We start from the raw sequence: 17,863 nt of genomic DNA on the forward strand, positions 1-17,863 counted from the left end.
GGCTTATGCTTTGAAAGTCTCTGAGGTCTGCCTTCCTAGACTCAACACTGAATTATGATAGCCAAATCTGCTATAATAGAAATGGAGTCAAATAAACCAGCCACCAATAATGATGGTTACTGAGATGCCAGCTCAGGGGGAAAAACCAAGACCAGAAATGGGAAGACAGCTAAAAATTAGATCCTTTGAGGCTGCTGGTTGTTGGGTCTAGGCACAAGCAGGCATGGGAAAGTGAGTACCAGCCACATGGTGCTGTCTCAACCAAGGGAAGAATGAGGTGAGCAGGCCATGCAAGTCTGCCCAGTCCCCTCTCAGACAGGAGTGGGCTTGGGGCTCTCAGCTGAAGTTGAGCAGTGGTTTCTGGGTGGCATCACTTGCTGCATCTGTGTCCAGTGGGGCCAAGTTGGATAATATGAGAAGCAACATTTTGGGGAGACAGTGATTCAAAAGCCTGGCAGAAGTGAGCTATGATTGCATCACTACACTCCAGCCTCGGTGTCAGTGCAAGACTGTTTAAAAAAATTTTAAAAACAAACCAGAAAACAGAAAACAAAAGGCTGGCAGAGCATCCAATGGAATTTACACATGAAAGGATTTGGTAAAGAATGAAATTCAGGGAGGTGGCAGCAGAAAGAGTACCAGGGAGACCACTAAGAATAAGATTAGAGACCAAGGGATGTAGGAGATAGACTCTACAGACATCGTTAGAGCTGGGAAGAATAACTGCATATAATTTTTATGAGATATTGGGTGTGGGTGTTGCTCAGGAATGGGCAGAATAAATGGCTAACGGTCCTACTCCTGAGTGGTCAGCTGGCTGAGGATTAAGCAGGCAAAGTTGGGTGGCTTCTTGCCTGCCAAAGTTGAACGCACCTCACTGAGCAGCTTCTTAAAAATGTCCAGTTAGTCTGTCTGAGGAAGGCTTTCCAAATTTAGGTTTCTGTCTCCTTCGAGAATTTTAAATAAGACTATTGTAGGCCCTTGCTAGAGTATAAAACACTAATTGTTGCTCTCCAACTCCTCTCACAAGCCTTGCAGAGAAAACAGTTTTTATTTTTTGGAAGATCTAAATGTATTCTATTCTATTCACATGTACTCCCAAACCTAAAATAAAAGTTAAAAAAAATACCCTTCCAGAAATAGCTGTAGAAGGCCTGTTAATACTCAGCAGGAGCTTGGTTTTAACTTATGATTTTTATCAAAATTGGTTATAAGAATAGCAGATAGATAAATCTCAGTGTTTTCTCTGTCCATTTAACTAAATCAAGACACCTAGTTCTTCTGTACAGATTTTGTAAATTGGACTAAGCCATCAGACAAGCTATCAAGCAAGATGCAGGAAAAACGGTCACGTTTGAAAGATGTACTTTGGTTTGAACTGAGAGCAAGGGTATGGATGGAGATGAGCTGTTCTCTATACATTTCTGTGAAAATTTTGCCCAAGATGGCAAAGCAAGTGATAATCTCTACATTGGATGCTGAACATTTTAAGTGGAAGGCGAGCCTACAAAATTGAGAAGAAAGTGCAGGCTACTCTGCAGAGGCAGGAACGTCTGAGCGGACTTTCAGACCAGGACATATCTAAAATGACAGAACTTAAAGGGAAGAGTTGTCATTTTTACTTAGAAGCTTTAAAGCTGCAGCATTATCTCAGAGTCTAAGGCACTTAGAGTTCTTTGTAGGACTGGCTTCAAACATTTTATTAACAACATTTATTGGATACCCATGAAGTTTTAGATGCTAGGGGGGATTCAAATATGAATTCAACATAATTCACGCCCTTGAAGTGCTCAAAGCTGGGCTTGGGAGCGGGCAGTGAGCTGTATGAGAATATAACTAAATGCAAAACAATGTGGTAAGTGCTCCACCAGGAGCTGGATCTAGGCCCTATGGGAGCAGAAAGTAAGATGTATCCAATTGTGTTCAAGAGGGAAGAGGAAAGACTCTGTGAGGTGAAACCTGAGCTCTACTTTGCCCTGGAAGAGTAACAATAATACTCCAGGGAGAGAAGAGGGAAGCCATGAGTAAAATCCAAGAGTATAGTGTGTTTCTGGCAAGTGCCCAGAAGGGGATGAAGGATACTAAGTGAGGGTGATGAGACAGAAACGTAAAGTTGGTGCCTGTTGTAAGGGGGTATAAATGCTGTTATTGAGTTTTGTTTTTATGCTAATATCAGATGAGTTTCAAAGTGCTAAGCTGGGTAAGTGAGTTAAAGAACTTTTCTTTCAAAAGGATTATCAAGGGTGCCATCTTCTCATGCACAGAGTGAAATGTGCAGGGAATTTTAGAGGATTCAATTAAGTTTAACTCAATCACCTGAAAATCAATTATGTACAGATCGATGGATGCCTGAGACTGGGAGTGGTCAGAGAGGAGATTGATGGCAAATAGTCATGGGGGAGTTTTTCTGAGTACTGTGCTCAGTAGCAGGGATGACAGAAGGCTGCTGGGGCCAAGTTACAATTATTTACAATGACAACAATATACTCAGCCTCCTGCTCCTATCACTACCCCAACCACGAAACCACAAAGCTACCAGAGACTGCCAAATCCCTGGCTGTGGCATCCAGGCGATTGTTAATCATTGTTCTAAAGAATTAAAGTCAATAGTTTTTCCAACCTTGGCATAAAACATAACAGAATATCTCACAACCTTAGTTAGGTAAATTTCTTAGCTATGACACCAAAAGAAAAAAACTGATAAACTTAACATCATCAAAATTAAAAACAGTTGCTCTTCAAAAGAAACCAACAAGAAAATGCAAAGACAAGCCACAGACTATTTACAAATCATACATCTAATAAAGGACCTGTATCTACAACATGTAGAAAAACCCTTACAACTCAAAACTAAGAAGACAAAACAACTCAATAAAAAGATGGACAAAAATTTCATTAGAGATTTCTCCAAAGAAGATATACAAATATCTAACAAGCACAAGAAAAGATGTTCAATATCATTTATCATTAAGGAAATGCAAATTAAAACCACAATGCAATACTACCACACACCCACTTGAATGGCTATATTCAAAAAGACTGATGATGTCCAGTGTTGGTGAGGCTGTGGAGAACCTGAAATCCTCACATATTGCTATGGAAACATAAAAACATATAGCCATTCTGAAAAAACAATTTGCTTTTTTTTTTTGAGACAGGGCTAGCTCTGTTGCCCAGGCTGGAGTGCAATAGTGTGATCTCAGCTAACTGCAACCTCTGTCTCCTGGGCTCAAACCATCCTCCCACCTCAAGCCTCCCAAGTAGCTGGGACCACAGGCATATGTTCTACCATACCCACCTAGTTTTTTTCATTACTTGTAGAGACCAGGTTTCACTATATTACCCAGACTGGTCTCGAATTCCTGAGCTTAAGTAACCACCTACCTGGACTTCCCAAGTGCTTGGATTAAAGGCATGAGCCACCATGCCCAACCTGGCAATTTCTTAAAAGTTAAACACTCACTTACGATACAATCCAGCAATTCTACTCTTTTACCTAAGAGTAATGAAAACATATAACCACACAAAGACTTGTATGCAAATGTACATAGCAGCATTATTTATAATAATGAAAAATTGGAAACAGATCCAATGCCCATTAACTGATGAAAGAATAAGCAAAATGTGGTATATTCATATAATGGAAAAGTATTCAGCAATAACAAAGAATGAACTACTGATATATGCAACAACATGTGGCATGGATGAAACCTCAAAACTATGCTGAGTAAAAGGAGCCAGACACAAAAGACCATCTATGATTCTACTTATATGAAATCTTTAGAAATGCAAAAGTATAGCCAGCATGGTGGTTCACACCTGTAATCCCAGCACCTTGGGAGGCCAAGGCAGGCGGATTACTTGAGATCAGGAGTTTGAGACCAGCCTGGCCAACACGGCAGAACCCAGTCTCTACTAAAAATACAGCCAGGTGTGGTAGTGCACGCCTGTAATCCCAGTTACTCTGGTGGCTAAGGCACAAGAATCACTTGAACCCGGGAGGCAGAGGTTGCAGTGACCCAAGATGACGCCACTGAACTCCAGCCTGGGCGGCAAAGGAAGACTCTGTCAAAAAAAAAAAAGAAAAAGAAAAGAAAAAAGGAAGGAAGGAAGGGAAGGAGGGAGGGAGGGAAAGAAGAGGGAAGGGAAGGGAAGGTGAGGGGAGGGGAGGGAAGGGGAGGGAAGGGGAGGGAAGGGAAGGGGAGAAAAGGCAAAACTATAGAATCAGAGAACAGATTAGTGGCTGCTGGGGCCTGGGGTAGGAGAGGAGACCGACTATAAACAGGCAGGAGGGAACTTTGTCAGTCGACAGTCGTGTTCTGTAGCTAGACTGGGATGAAATTTGCTGTTAAAAATGCACTAAAACTCACCAAACTACACTTAAGATGGGTAGATTTTGTGGTATATAAATTATACTTCAAAAAACTATAAATAAGAAAGTTAACTGGAACATCCTGTACTTTCCAAATCAAGACACCTTTCAGAGGATACACTCATAGCCTTTGCTCCGGGTAAGTACTTTCAAATATAATACTCTAGTCCCAGTATAAATTCAATATACCTGTCTCTAAACACAGAATATTAAGCTGAGAGAAATGGCAGATATATTAGCATATGAATCTAAATGTATTATTGAAAGAGTGGTTTTAAGAGAAGTGTAGACAGCAGCCTACTCTAATGAAAATAAATAATGTCAATGAAAATAAGCTACATTTGTCATTTTCATGAAAAAATTATTTCTATCATCATCTGCAAATCAATTTCCTTAATAAGGGTTTGTGACAATTTTCAGGATTTCTTGAAATGATTTTTATGATATATTAAGACTAATTTCTACATAATCTTGACTTCAAATCAAAATTGCTTTTAACTTCACATTCACAGGTATGTGAGCTATTAAACCTAAGTCAGGCAGAGAGGATCAGTTTCATCAAGCGTCTCAGATGAGAGCGTTCACACCCTTCTCTTCTTCGCGTGCCACACTGCCTCCTCTTTGTCTCCACTTCACCTGGCATGCTGAGGATTATGAACACTTTTCAAAGTCAATGCTACTGATTTCTATCTTCCTAAGCAAAAATAAGCCACCAAAAGTAGAGATTTATAAAAGAAAACAAGCTCAGACTCAGTTTCTGAGAAGTCCATTTCCTCACACAGAGAAGGAGTCTGGGTCTCTGCCTGTTGGAGGAGGTGGTTGTCTGTGTGCTGTGATGGAAATTCTGCCAGTTTCCTTCAGCAATTAACACCCGCAGCTTCAGGGCCGAAACATGCTCCAGGTTGTCCTTTGGCTGAAAGCCTGCTAAAATGGCAATAATTCCCTCTGACCACAACAGCCTTGCGTGTGGTGCTTTCTCTTAATTATTCCTCCTGCCCCTGGTCCTTCAGCTCCACATTATTCCCACTCTCCAAAAATTCTATTCTTCATTTCCTTCTCTTTCCAGCTTAGGTCCCATGGGCCACCCTTCATTTTTCTGACCAGCCCTCTCAACTCCTTTTCCTCCTTGTTTTTACACCATACATTCTTGTCTAGGGAAGATCCCAGTTTAGAACAGTTTTGCCTATAAGGACATGAAGCCCAAATTTCCCATGTGACAGACCCACGTGGGGGAAAGTGATAAAGTAAAAAGAGGATAGGCTGTTGAGTCAGAGCCTAGTTTAAATCCTGGTGCTGTCACCTACAAGCAGTGTTGCATTGGTTATGTTCAACAAGCCCTGTGTGCCTTAGTTTCCTCACCTGTAAAATGGGGCTAATTTACCTACCTCCAGGGCTGTTGAGATAAATATGGAATGAGCATAGCGATGTGGCAGGAGCTTAGTGGACCCTTAGTAAATGGTGACAGTTAAAATCACAAGGCCTATCATGACACAGCCTCTGTGTACATTTCTAGCCTTCTCTCTTGTTGTTCACTCTGTCACAAGCCTAACAAATAGGCACTCTGATGTCCATGTTCACTGTTGTTTTCTCGACCCAGTCTGCTTTCTCCACTTTCTACTTGGTTCTTATCCTCCTTGTGGCCTGGATAACGCCTACTTATTCCTGGAGACTCCACTAAAATGTCAACCATTAGAAATGCACTGTCAAAAACAGCAGCCATTAGTCAAATGCGGCTATTTACATTCCAATTAAGATTAATGAATATTAAAAATCCAGTTCCTCAGTCACACTGTCCACAATTTGAGTGCCCAAAAGCCACATGGGGTTGGCTAGTGGCTACTGTGTTGGAACAACACAGAATGGAACATTTTCATCATCACAGAAAGTTCTATTGGACAGAGTTTCTCTAGAGGAAAATGTCTTTGTTAACCCTCTCCTAAAGAACTCATGTGTACTTTTATAAGCATACTCATCACTTCCTAAAATGAGTGTTGATTCTTTTACTCTATAAATTGTGAACTTCTTGAAGTACCACTTAAATCCATACGAATTTGCTAAATGAACTGTTGAATAATTGGTTAACAAGCCTTTTTAAAAATCAAAGTCAAGTAACAACAGGTGCTAGTGAGGCTGTGGAGAAACAGGAATGCTCTGACACTATTAATGGGAATGTAAATTAGTTCAACCATTGTGCAAGACAGTGTGGTGGTTCCTCAAAGACCTAGAACCAGAAATAACATTTGACCCAGCAATCCCATTATTGGGTATATACCCGAAGAAATAGAAATCATTCTATTATAAAGATACATGCATGTGTATGTTCATTACAGCACTATTCACAATAGCAAGGAGATGGAATCAACCCAAATGTCCATCAGTGATAGATCGGATAAAGAAAATGTGGTACATATACACAATGGAATACTATGCAGCCATAAAAAGGAATGAGATAATGTCCTTTGCAGGGACATGGATGGAGCTGGAAGCCATTATCCTCAGTAAACTAATGCAGGAACAGAAAACCAAACACCACATGTTCTCACTTATAAGTGGGAGCTGAACAATGAGAACACAGGGACACAGGGAGGGGAACAACACACACTGGGGCCTGTCGGCGGGTGGAGGGAGAGAGAGCATCAGGATGAATAGCTAATGCATGCAGGGCTTCATACCAAGGTGATGGGTTGATAGGTGTAGCAAACCACCATGGCACACACTTACTTATGTAACAAACCTGCACATCCTGCACATGTACCGCAGAACTTAAAATAAAATTTGAATTTTTAAAAAAGCTTTTTGAAAAATAAACCTCTTAATTGTCTGGAGGCTCAGACAATTTCCATGAGGAAAGAGTGCCTGATATCTTTGCTTTCAGAACCTGGTCCTGAGAGGTTTTGTCTAGTTTTGCTTCCTATTCTGTTTCTCAAACCATTTCTAATCCTTAACCCATTCAGGCAAGCGGAGCCCTCCACCACGTGGCCAGGACTTCCTGACATCCAAGAAAGGGCATTAAACAATATGGCTTCTGAGAAAACATCTAATATCAGATAAGTCATTGAATATAAAAGTTCATCTCTGTACTCACGGTGCCAGAGTCAGTGCCTGGCCCACAGTAAATACCTAATGAATATTTATTGAAAAAAATGAATGGGTTGTTATTTTATCAGGGACTATACTCTTAGGGAGGAATGAGGTACAAGGGGAGAGATGCTGGAAAGGATGGAGAGCCGATATGGAGGAGTACTGAGTTGCCGAGTGTGACTGATTGCTCAATCCACAGACCACACTCCCAAGAAGGTGGATAAATGGCAGCTCAGAACCAGCCCTGCGATGGAGTGGGGAAAGGGAGAAGAACTTACTCCCAGGATGTGCTTGGTCTAAGATTCACCCCCTTGCTCCTCTGGATTGTGCATTCCAGAGCGTGGGCATTAGTGGAGTCTGCAGTGATGTCAACATGGGAGTGTTGGGTGGGAGATGAGAGGGGTACTGGTGTGAAATTGGCTGGGGCCCACACAGAGCTGGAACAAGAGATGGGGAGGCCGAGGCTCTGGAGTGGTGCATAAACAGGTGTTGGGCACAATGTATACAAATTAGCCTTTTAAATTATCTACCATCATGGGCAGGACTTGAGACTGGAGGATAGGCCATTTGGGGAAGGTTTATGATGTGGAGTGTTCTCATATTCAATTCCTGGCAAGGTTCTAGGTACACTGGAAGTATCAATAAAAATCAACTGGTTGACTGCATAGAGGCATCTAAGCAGGCCAGTATGGTACTAGGTACTAGGTACTAGTTTCCTAAAGGGGGACACTGATGGAGGGGAAGTGAATGTGGTGACATGAGGAGAAATGGTGGACAGAAAGGGGCTGAAAACAAACTTAATCCACTTTATAATTTTGTCTGGGTCCAAGCTGACTTGGAAATATTCCCTATGTCCTCTCCTTTGTTCTAAAAGCACCCAGCACCCCTTCCAAAGTTTCTTCTTTAATAAGATTTCCTAATCGTTATAAAACCCACTTAAGACCCAGGTAAAGGCTGTGCTCCTAAGGATCAATAAACTCAACTTTCCACTAGATTTTCCTCAAGCCCAAGCACTGCTCTCTTTGTTTTCAGCATATATCACCATCACCTAAGTTAGGTCTGTTGTCCAGTAAGTAGATAGTATAGCTCTCTGTTGCTCCATACATTGTCTACAGCTGACAGGTATCATTTGGAGAACAAAATTAGCAAATGTTATTGCTGTGTCTATTTATATTTTATTAATCAACAGATTTTTAGCAAATTTTGGTTTTATCTCCATGAATCATAGACTTGAAAGGCCAAAGACACTCCAGGGAATTCTTTATTTTAACATCTTCTTTCCAGGCAAAAAGACAGGATATCCCCATTAGAGTAGTTGTATTGGACCCCTCCTGTGCACCACTTCAAAATCCTCTTGGTTATTCCTCTTATTTCAGCCACAGCTGTAGACACCTGTTTTCCTGGAGGTTTTGAGCAGCTTGGCACAGGTGCTCTAGGACAGTGGCCTCACCTTGACCCTCATAGGGATCTCTTGCTTCCTGCCCTAGGCATTTCTAATCTTTGGTTAATAGTTCTAGAAATCTACTCTGCACTCAAGCACAACCCAGCAGTGCAGGGGAGTTAGTCTTGTGAGGGCCAGTCTAGACCAATGAAGATCTGGAGTCAATGGATAAAAGCACTCCATTTCATCCCCTGGCAGACAGTTCTGAAACACTTCATAAACCCTTTCACCAGTCCACTGGGATCAAACAGCCAATGCAATGACGCAGGCTTGTGTTGGCTCCTCCCCTCACTTTCTTCCACTGCCCCTTTCTGCATTTCTGCTCCTGAGGATCACATTTCCAAACAAGCTACTTACGCACAAGCCTCCCAAATGCTGAGCCAGAGACTAAGGCTTGCGCATAAGTAGTCTCTGGCTCAGCTTTTGGGGGAACCTAGGCTAACACAAGCGGCTGGCAGTCTTAGATTGGGTTTGCAAAATCTCATACCCTGGATTCATGCTCCAAGGATGCATCACCCATGATTGGCCCCTTGATGCACCCACCACCTCCCCTACAGAAGGACTCCTCAACTACAGTGATGTGGTGTGTGTGTGTGTGTGTGTGTGTTTGATGTGTGTATTTTTTCCAAGGCTGAAATAGGAAACAGGAAAGAAAGAGACATTCCCTGAGAACTTTTGTGCCTACCCTTTTTTTGGTTCTCTCACTTGTCTCCTTTATACAAGGTGGACACAGATTTAGAGAGGCCAGATAACTCATCCAAGACCACACAGCAAGAATTAAAACTAGAATTTGAACCCAGTCCTGTGGATTCAAAGTCCATAATCTTTCTACAGCATGAGAACAGCAGACAAGTCCTTATTACTGTAAGTCTTGAGCATCCTTTTACTTCCACATGTACTCCCTGAAGATCTACAGGACACACTTTATATAAGGCATGACCTGCAGATGTGCAGTTTCACTCTTTTCTGGGGTCATTTCTTCTCAGGTCTCTGCCTTTGGTCCTTCTCCATCTCCTTTGGAAAACAAGGTGCTGAGCTGCTTTCCGTGGCTCATTTTGACTCTCAGTGTAAAAAGTGTTCTGCTTTGCTAGCTAGATTTTCCCCTTTTCTTCCTCCACTGGGTCACGTACTTTCACCAGGAGGCCTTTTGGCTTATCTTTTTATTCCCTTTGCCTCATTAGAAGCATAACTACAGACTCCCTTGGTGCAAATTCCTTCACTCTAGGCAGAAGTGCAGAAGCTACCACGTGGAGAAGCATTTCCCAGACATCTTCAATGTCTCTTCAAGCTTGGCTACCAGCTTGACTTGGGGGAATGCATAGGAAGGAAGGTGAACCTCATAAACCCATGGAGACCACTGACACAACCCTCATCTTCCAAGGTGCTTGGTTAGAGTGAGTGTCTCATCCCTACAGCTCCCACAGGAACCACGTGGATGCCCTGTGGCAGAAAATCCCCAATTTCATCTCAGGCTCTAGATTCCAGGAGGAATAACCAAATCATATTATCTTATCTGTCTGCTTTATTTCACTGCGTTCATGAAGCACCTTCACAGAAAAGAATTTCATTTCTTTCCTTGCCTATTGTTTTTTCTTTTTGTGCAGAAATGAGAACTGATGTTCTTTCTCTCCAAGTGTGGGATGAGAGTAACACTAACTCCAAAGGTTAGAAAGAAAGAAATCCTTGGTGCATGAATGACACAAATAGTCTGGCCTCTTCACTAACAGGTGCAAAGGGCCATAAGAGCCAATTGCAGTGTATTGCCTTAACTCTGAGCTTCCGCATCAGGCAGTGGTGAAACAGGGCCTGCCTGCTTCCTGCCAACACCATCTGGCAGGTGCTGGTGTGGCTCAGCCATGAGCCAGGCTGTATAATTGCCTCAAATCACGGTGGGGTGCTTCTCTGAAACCCTTACCCCTACCATGAGTGCAACTGTCACACAGAAACCACTTAGGAAGCTAGAAGTCATTCATCTGACCCACTCCACCAGAGCCTGGCTCACAGGCTTACAGGATGACTTAATCAGAAAGCTAATTTTCATGTTGGGTGGGTGCCACCAGCAAGGAACACATGTTAGACAGCTGAAAGTGACCTGGGCCAGGCCTCATACCAGTCCAGCAATCTGAAGAGTTCTTGAACTTCATTTACCCTATTATACACTCAAGTCTTCCTGCATTCAGTCTTTCCATATTGCATTGCCTGCTGTTTTTAAAACATACCAGAATATTACTACTATGTTTAACGCTATGTATTTGAAAATATAATATGGCTTAGCATCTTTGTTTCTTTTTTTTTTTGAGACGGAGTCTCACTCTGGCTGGAATGCAGTGGTGCAGTCTTGGCTCACTGCAACCTCTGTCTCACGAGTTCAAGCGATTCTCCTGCCTCAGCCGCGCAAGTAGCTGGTATTACAGGTGCGTGCCACCACACCCAGCTAATTTTTGTATTTTTAGTAGAGATGGGGTTTCACCATGTTGGCCACTTTGGTCTTGAACTCCTGACCTCAAACGATCTGCCCGCTTTGGCCTCCCAAAGCGCTGGGACTACAGGCATTAGCCTCTGCTCCTGGTCTGCATCTTCTTTTCTACTTCCTGTGTAAAGCCCTCTTTTCATTTATCTAGGAAGACATATTTAATGCTGCATTATTTTATTTTTGATTATGCTTATATTCTTTATAAGCTGAGTTACATGTGTTCTTGGCTTAATCAAAAAAGATACTGCACAACTGGGACTACGGGGAAATCACAAGGACCTTAAGGTCATTGGGTCTCACCAACAACACAGATTATTCTTCTACCTTTCCTTAAAATGAGCACTCTGAAAATGGTGCAACAAACTGGAATTTCAGAAACATCTTCATGCTTCATACCAATTGATACAATATTTATCTTAACTGGCATCAATTATTTATACAATATCTATCTTTATTAGTCTCCTAATGGCATCCCATTGCTTCTTGTGGGCCTCTTGGTAGTTAACACTAAAAACAAAGACAATTTCTCTGTTCCTGTAACAAACACATAATAACTCTTTTTCCCTGGGTTGTCCTCTCCTAACCAGAAATCAGAGCCTGTATCCAGTCTCATTAATTGACCTCGTTGAGTTTCTAGGTTTCCAATTCCATGTGTTTTGAGGGAAAGAAAAAGTTATCCTCTTTTTAAGGTATAAGGAAAACACAATAATCTCAATACCTCCTCTTCCCTCCAACAGCAGATGAATAATAGGGGGTCTCCAACTGGACAGGAAATGAATGCTGTCCTCACATTTGTGTAAGAGGAGCCGAGACATCTGGATGTGAAGCCCCATCAAGTGCTCCCAGGGGCAATGGTGGCACCTGTGGAACCTCCAACAGCTCATGGAGCCCCACCTGAAAGATGTTCAGAGCTGAGTGTGTGGGAGCCCTGGCTCATACAGGGCTTTGGGAGACAGAATCACATTTAGAAAGTAAAGCTATGTGACAATACCCAGGGCACATTCCCAGCTGTCCCTGCCTTTATTGTTTGTAGGGACCTGGTGCTTTGCAGTTCTCCTGGATCCTGCATAAACCCTGGAGCTTTGGGATACAGGCTAATGGAATATCCTTGCCCCTGGGGGAGGGCTATACTGGTGTCCTCACCCTTGACTTCATGGTGATGGTGGTTCACCTTGTAGATGGATCCCAAAGTCCCTCTGTGAGACATAGATGATTTCACAGCACAGCTTTGTTGGGGTCTATCCTGATCTGACCCAGTTTCTGTGGGTAGAGTCCTCCATGTCTTTCTCCATCATCTCCTAGGAACCAGTTTCACACCTGACCTCTATTTTATGCTTTCCAAATTATACAGGAAAATTTGGCTTCCTTCTGGAAACTCCTAAAGTGCAAAACACTCATGTTTTTAACTGCTCCCTCCCTATTATAATAGTCAATATATTAAGCACTTACTGTGTGCCAGGCTGTCTGTGCCAAGAAATTTGCAAACATTAGCTTACTTTATCTTTACAGGAGTTCTCTGCTGAGACAGGTATTATTAACATGTAATGGCTTGTTAATATAAAGTTTCACAGATGCTTCCAGAATTCACAAAAAACTGCGCACAGTGTCTTTAAGAATTAACTGGCACATTCATACCCTGATGAGAGCATTTTCTTTTAATCATGCCCTTCTTATTTGCCATACCATTTACAACAAAATACACCATGATGTTTAGCTAAATGAAAGGGGAGGAAGAAAACTGGTGAATGAGAAAGCCAGTGTTCATGAAAGTGCTAGAAATATTCAGCAGTTTGAATAGCTCTGAACTGTGTAAATCATTTGAAATATTCCTTCCTCCACCTATGAACTGACTTTTATTATCATAAATTTTTTCTTTTTTCATAGTATTAATGTATTGTATGTGTTTTCAAATATTTTCTCATATATGAAAAGGGCCATTCCACAGTGTTCTTTGTAAGCTTTCCCTCACATCATTGTTTTGGATGAGGCTTTATGCTTCTCAAAGCAGTGAGATAACAGATAACACAGAAGCCATGTGCTGGCACTTCTATTCAGGTTGGCATGGCCTCAACCATTTTGAGTCAAATTTCTGTCTAGTCTAGTAGGACCATTTCCTAAAGTTGTATCCATACTAGGAAGGCAGATATGAAGAAATGCTGCTATCCTACCAGTCAGAATAATGTAGGCTTTGGGGTCCTGGGCTGGTAAAGCCTGGGTATGATGGCTAAATTGAGCTGTTCTTACCCGGATCAGGCTTATGGTCATCTGCTCTGTCTCCAAAGGTAATCGGTCACTGCACATGAGGTTTACTACACTGCACATGCGTGTGTGTTCTCTAGGTAAATTTAAATGATGTTTTTTGGGGGGAGTCTGAGCTCAAAGAGATAGAGTTAAAATCAGATCCAGTGTCTTTTCTGTCTCTAGGTGCCCAAAATTGTCATAAAGAGACAATCTCTTACCTTCTGAGAAATATCAATCATTCCCTGTGACTCACACCAGCTTCTATATTTAGAACTGGGTCTCCTGTCATCTGATGCAGGCCACAGATGAACGGGTCTCCTGCCATCTGATCCATGTGCCACACTTCAGGCTATGTTATCCCTAAGCCCACCACAGCCACTTACGATTGAGGACAAAGGAAAAAGAAAGGGCCATTATCTTTATGTGTCTTTTAAAGGACATTCCTGTCAGTAAGTAAAAAGAGTCTAAGATTTTACCCTGCTTACAAGCTAACAAGTTAGCCTATTATAGCTTTATAGAGCAGAGGACAGAAAACTACTGGGTCAAAGACAAAGACTTTATTCCATATAGCAATAGCAGTAGCCAGAGTATCAGTAATTTCTTGAACTGGTTCCTAAAACTCCAATTATTCCAATAGGGTGTTATAAAGAGGGCCACATGACACCCACACACACAGCAGATTGCATTACATGAGAGAAAACTCTCAGCTTAGGGAACCAGAATCTTTTATAATAAGCAGTAAGCATCCCTCCACGCTCTAGAAGGAAACACTTTCTCTGCCACTTAAGGCTACTTATCATACAAATGTTATTTTAAAAAACAGCTCTGGAACAAAGGGCAACCAGTGCCTCTGCTTGCAAGATGTGTGATTAGGACTATAGAGAATTTTCTCCCAAGAATCTTTTGATTTTGCTGTTGCCAGCTGTGGCAAAAAGGCATACTGTGGCTTTATAATATAGCAATTGCTCCCTCAATAGGCAACCACACACTTTCGGTCAGGATTCTTGGGCACCTGGCTTTGGGCCTTGAGAATCCCATGGTTTCCAAAGAGAATGTAAATATAAATAATGATGTTTGATTACACGTGTCCGTATAAAGGTATTCCACTTTGAAAAGTAACTTAGGAAAAAACAAAAACCCCAAAAAAGCCCACTTAAAATTTCACACATTTTTTTTAAAGGGAAATGGTTTTATTCCTTACGCTTTATTTGAATTGGAACACTGCATTTAAATTTTAGCATGTTCATTTTAGCATGTTCAGGTTCTTTAGAAAGGAAAGGTAAGTTTACATACAATCCCAGACAGAATATAAAAAAGACTCATCAAAAGAGAATTCTAATTCCAGTCAAGTGACCCTGTTTCTACAAATTGTTAATTAAAAGCTCAAGGGTAAAATAGGACAAAAAACCCATTTATTCATTTTCAGATAAAGCTCAGTTCTTCCATGGTATAACATTATTTTCCCTAGGGCAGTTATTATATTTATACAAAGAATCTACTTTAGCAAAAATATTACCTGTTTAACTAGAAATCTATACAGATAATTAAATTCCTGCTATCTCACACAGCTGCCTCCAGTCAGTGCACATCAGGATTTTTAAACACTGAAGCTTATATTTAGCCATTTTCTTATTAATATCGCGAATAAGTAAAATTCATTTACATGGCATTTCTCCACTTTTAAAGAGCAATGTTTCCTGTTTACTCTGCACTTTTAAAGTGTAAACACAACATTCTTGCCATAAGAGATAAAAAGATTATATTCTCTTCAAAAAAGTGCTTTTATGTGAATAAAAAGGAAGTGTATTCGATTTTGTAGCATTACCACAAACAGAACTTAAAATCACACTAGAAATAAATGCTAACAGAAAGCTGTTGAGTTTCCCTGCAGACAGGAAAAGAAGCAGTGGATGTTCCAAGACTGGGGATCCTGTCAATGGCTGGGTCTGCTTAGTTGTGTGCAGTGCTCTGAAAGGACCACATCAGAAATTCCTTAGTAAATGAGTAAGTGAGAGTCAGAATCTAAAGGCTATGCCTGCCTCGGCAGCACAAAACAGACACCTCAACTGTGCAAAGATAGCTGGCATAATCTCTGTGCAAGAGAAACACATGCCCACAAAGTATTCCATGCTTTTGAAAGTGCCTAAAAGATGTGGGTGATGGTGTCCACAATTCCCCCATCATCTCCTGGCTATTTCAGAGTGAAGAAATGAGTGGGGTCGGTGGGGGAGGGGGGCGGTGGCGGGAAGAGGACATGCAATGAGCAAGTCTTTTGCTTTTAAAATATATCACCACATTCTCTAGAGGACTGTTCTAAAGTGTTAGTGTAAATTTAGTAAAAATGTTGAGGGAAGAAATGCTGATGGCAGCCTGGTGAATTCAGTCATGTGAAATCCAGCTCCTATGAATGGTTCAATACCTGAAACAGTATAGAGGCATCTTCATTACTCTTCTTACATGCACAGCACTTTGTGCCGGGCGCTGCTCTCCTGCTTTACAAACATGAACTTCTTTTAATCCGAATAACAACCTTATCAAGTACTATTATTATCCTCACTTTACCGAAGAGGAAACTGAGGCACAGTATATGCAGGTTGTTCACAGTCATACAATTGATAAGTGGCAGAACCAGGACTTGAGCATGGGAAGTATGGCTTTGGGCTGGGACTACAGGGAGCAAGTGAGGCATTTACCTCAGATGCAAAGGCCAGGGAGGCACCAAAAACTCGAATCATGTCTTAGTGCTGTATTTGAAAAAAAAAAAAAAGAAAAAAGAAACCCAACAGTAATGCAAAATAGCCATTTGAACAAAATAACCAAAGTTTAAATAAAGACAGGATCAGCAATGCTGATTTTTCCCTTTTGTCTCAGGTTTCAATATGACTTGGCAAGATGTTACTTTAGAGTATGTCTTATCTTCTAGGGCATAAAACCTCCTTTTTAAACATCTCTCTTTTCTTCATAGCTCTGATTTCACTTTGTAATTGTACAAATATAGTGAGTTTGTTTGGTGACTGTCTCTTTTCCCTCTAGATGTGAACTTTATGAGACCAGGGGTCTGTCTTGGGTCACCTTTCATCCAAGTCATGCAGAAGGAAGGGTCTCACTGCGAAGGAAAGGACGGGTGATGGAGAAGGGGTCCAGGTGTCATAAGAAGGTAGGGACATGCCTCCTACAGGTTACACACACTCGCATATGATACAATTCTATCCAACTGGAGGAACACACTGAAAAGGTAATGAATACAAAGCTAGATAAAACTGTAATGAGTTATATGCTTGAATAATAAACTCCATTAATCAGTCAGGTAAATAATCAAATGCCTATATGCCCAAATCATAAAATAAATTGGGTTCAAAGCAAGTTAGAATTTCTTTCAAAACTGACAATGGGATACAGATAATATTTCATCCTGTAGCTGTGGGACCTAGCTTTTAACACTTTTAGGAGTAGCAATGAGTAAATGAAATTTTCTAGCCACGTAAAAGGTTTTGGAAGGCTAGAAATCTTAGCAAAGCTTCCTTAGACAGTAACCATACTGTGCCTACAGGCTTATGTAATTTTACAGTGCAAAGAAACATTGGTTCTTTCCTTTGTGTTCATTAGAGTTCAAAATGTTTCAGCAGATATAGCTTCCATTATCTTCACAACCTATCATGAGCTTGGAAAATAACAGCTTTCCCTATTTCATAAATCACTCTTATTCCTATTTTGTAAGGAGTTGTTTGTTTGGTTACTTGAAGGACTATCAAACTGGAAAAGGCAACATGATAAAAGCAATAGTTTGAGACTCAAAAATAATTCGATAGGAAAGCCAATCATTGTTTCTGGTACATCCTTGATTCTGAGTTGGAACTGGGCTTTAGGGTTTGCCACAAGAAAACTACCTAGTGATGCCTTTGCCTGGTCCCTCAGCGAGAGAAAAGACCAAGCACCCCCCTTCCAGGTTCCCTTCATGTGGAGGCTTAATAATAATTAATTCACTTAATAATTCACAGATAGGGAGAGGGTTTCACAGTTAAATCTGAAATTTAAAAGGGCTATTTATGCTGAATTTCTGCTATTGAGACTTTAAATAGCCAGGTTAACATAGTAACAGACTTTTTTTTTTTTTTTTTTAAGACGAGCACCTCTGAGCACACAAATAACTATACTAATTCAAGATCAGGAAGTGGTCTACACTTACGTCCATGGCAACAACATTATTCACAAGAACCACAAGGTAGAAACAATCCAAGTGTCCATCAAAGAATGA

At 41.2% G+C, this 17,863-nt stretch overlaps 1 protein-coding gene across 32 annotated transcripts in view; it reads right to left on the bottom strand.

Annotated features, from left to right (window-relative positions):
* NRCAM (neuronal cell adhesion molecule) overlaps positions 1-17,863 on the bottom strand; it is a 314,317-nt gene that overhangs the window by 109,844 nt on the left and 186,610 nt on the right. The window lies entirely within an intron of this gene.

Source organism: Pongo pygmaeus, chromosome 6 (assembly GCF_028885625.2).
Source record: "Pongo pygmaeus isolate AG05252 chromosome 6, NHGRI_mPonPyg2-v2.0_pri, whole genome shotgun sequence".
In the NCBI taxonomy this organism is placed as follows: Eukaryota; Metazoa; Chordata; class Mammalia; order Primates; family Hominidae; genus Pongo; species Pongo pygmaeus.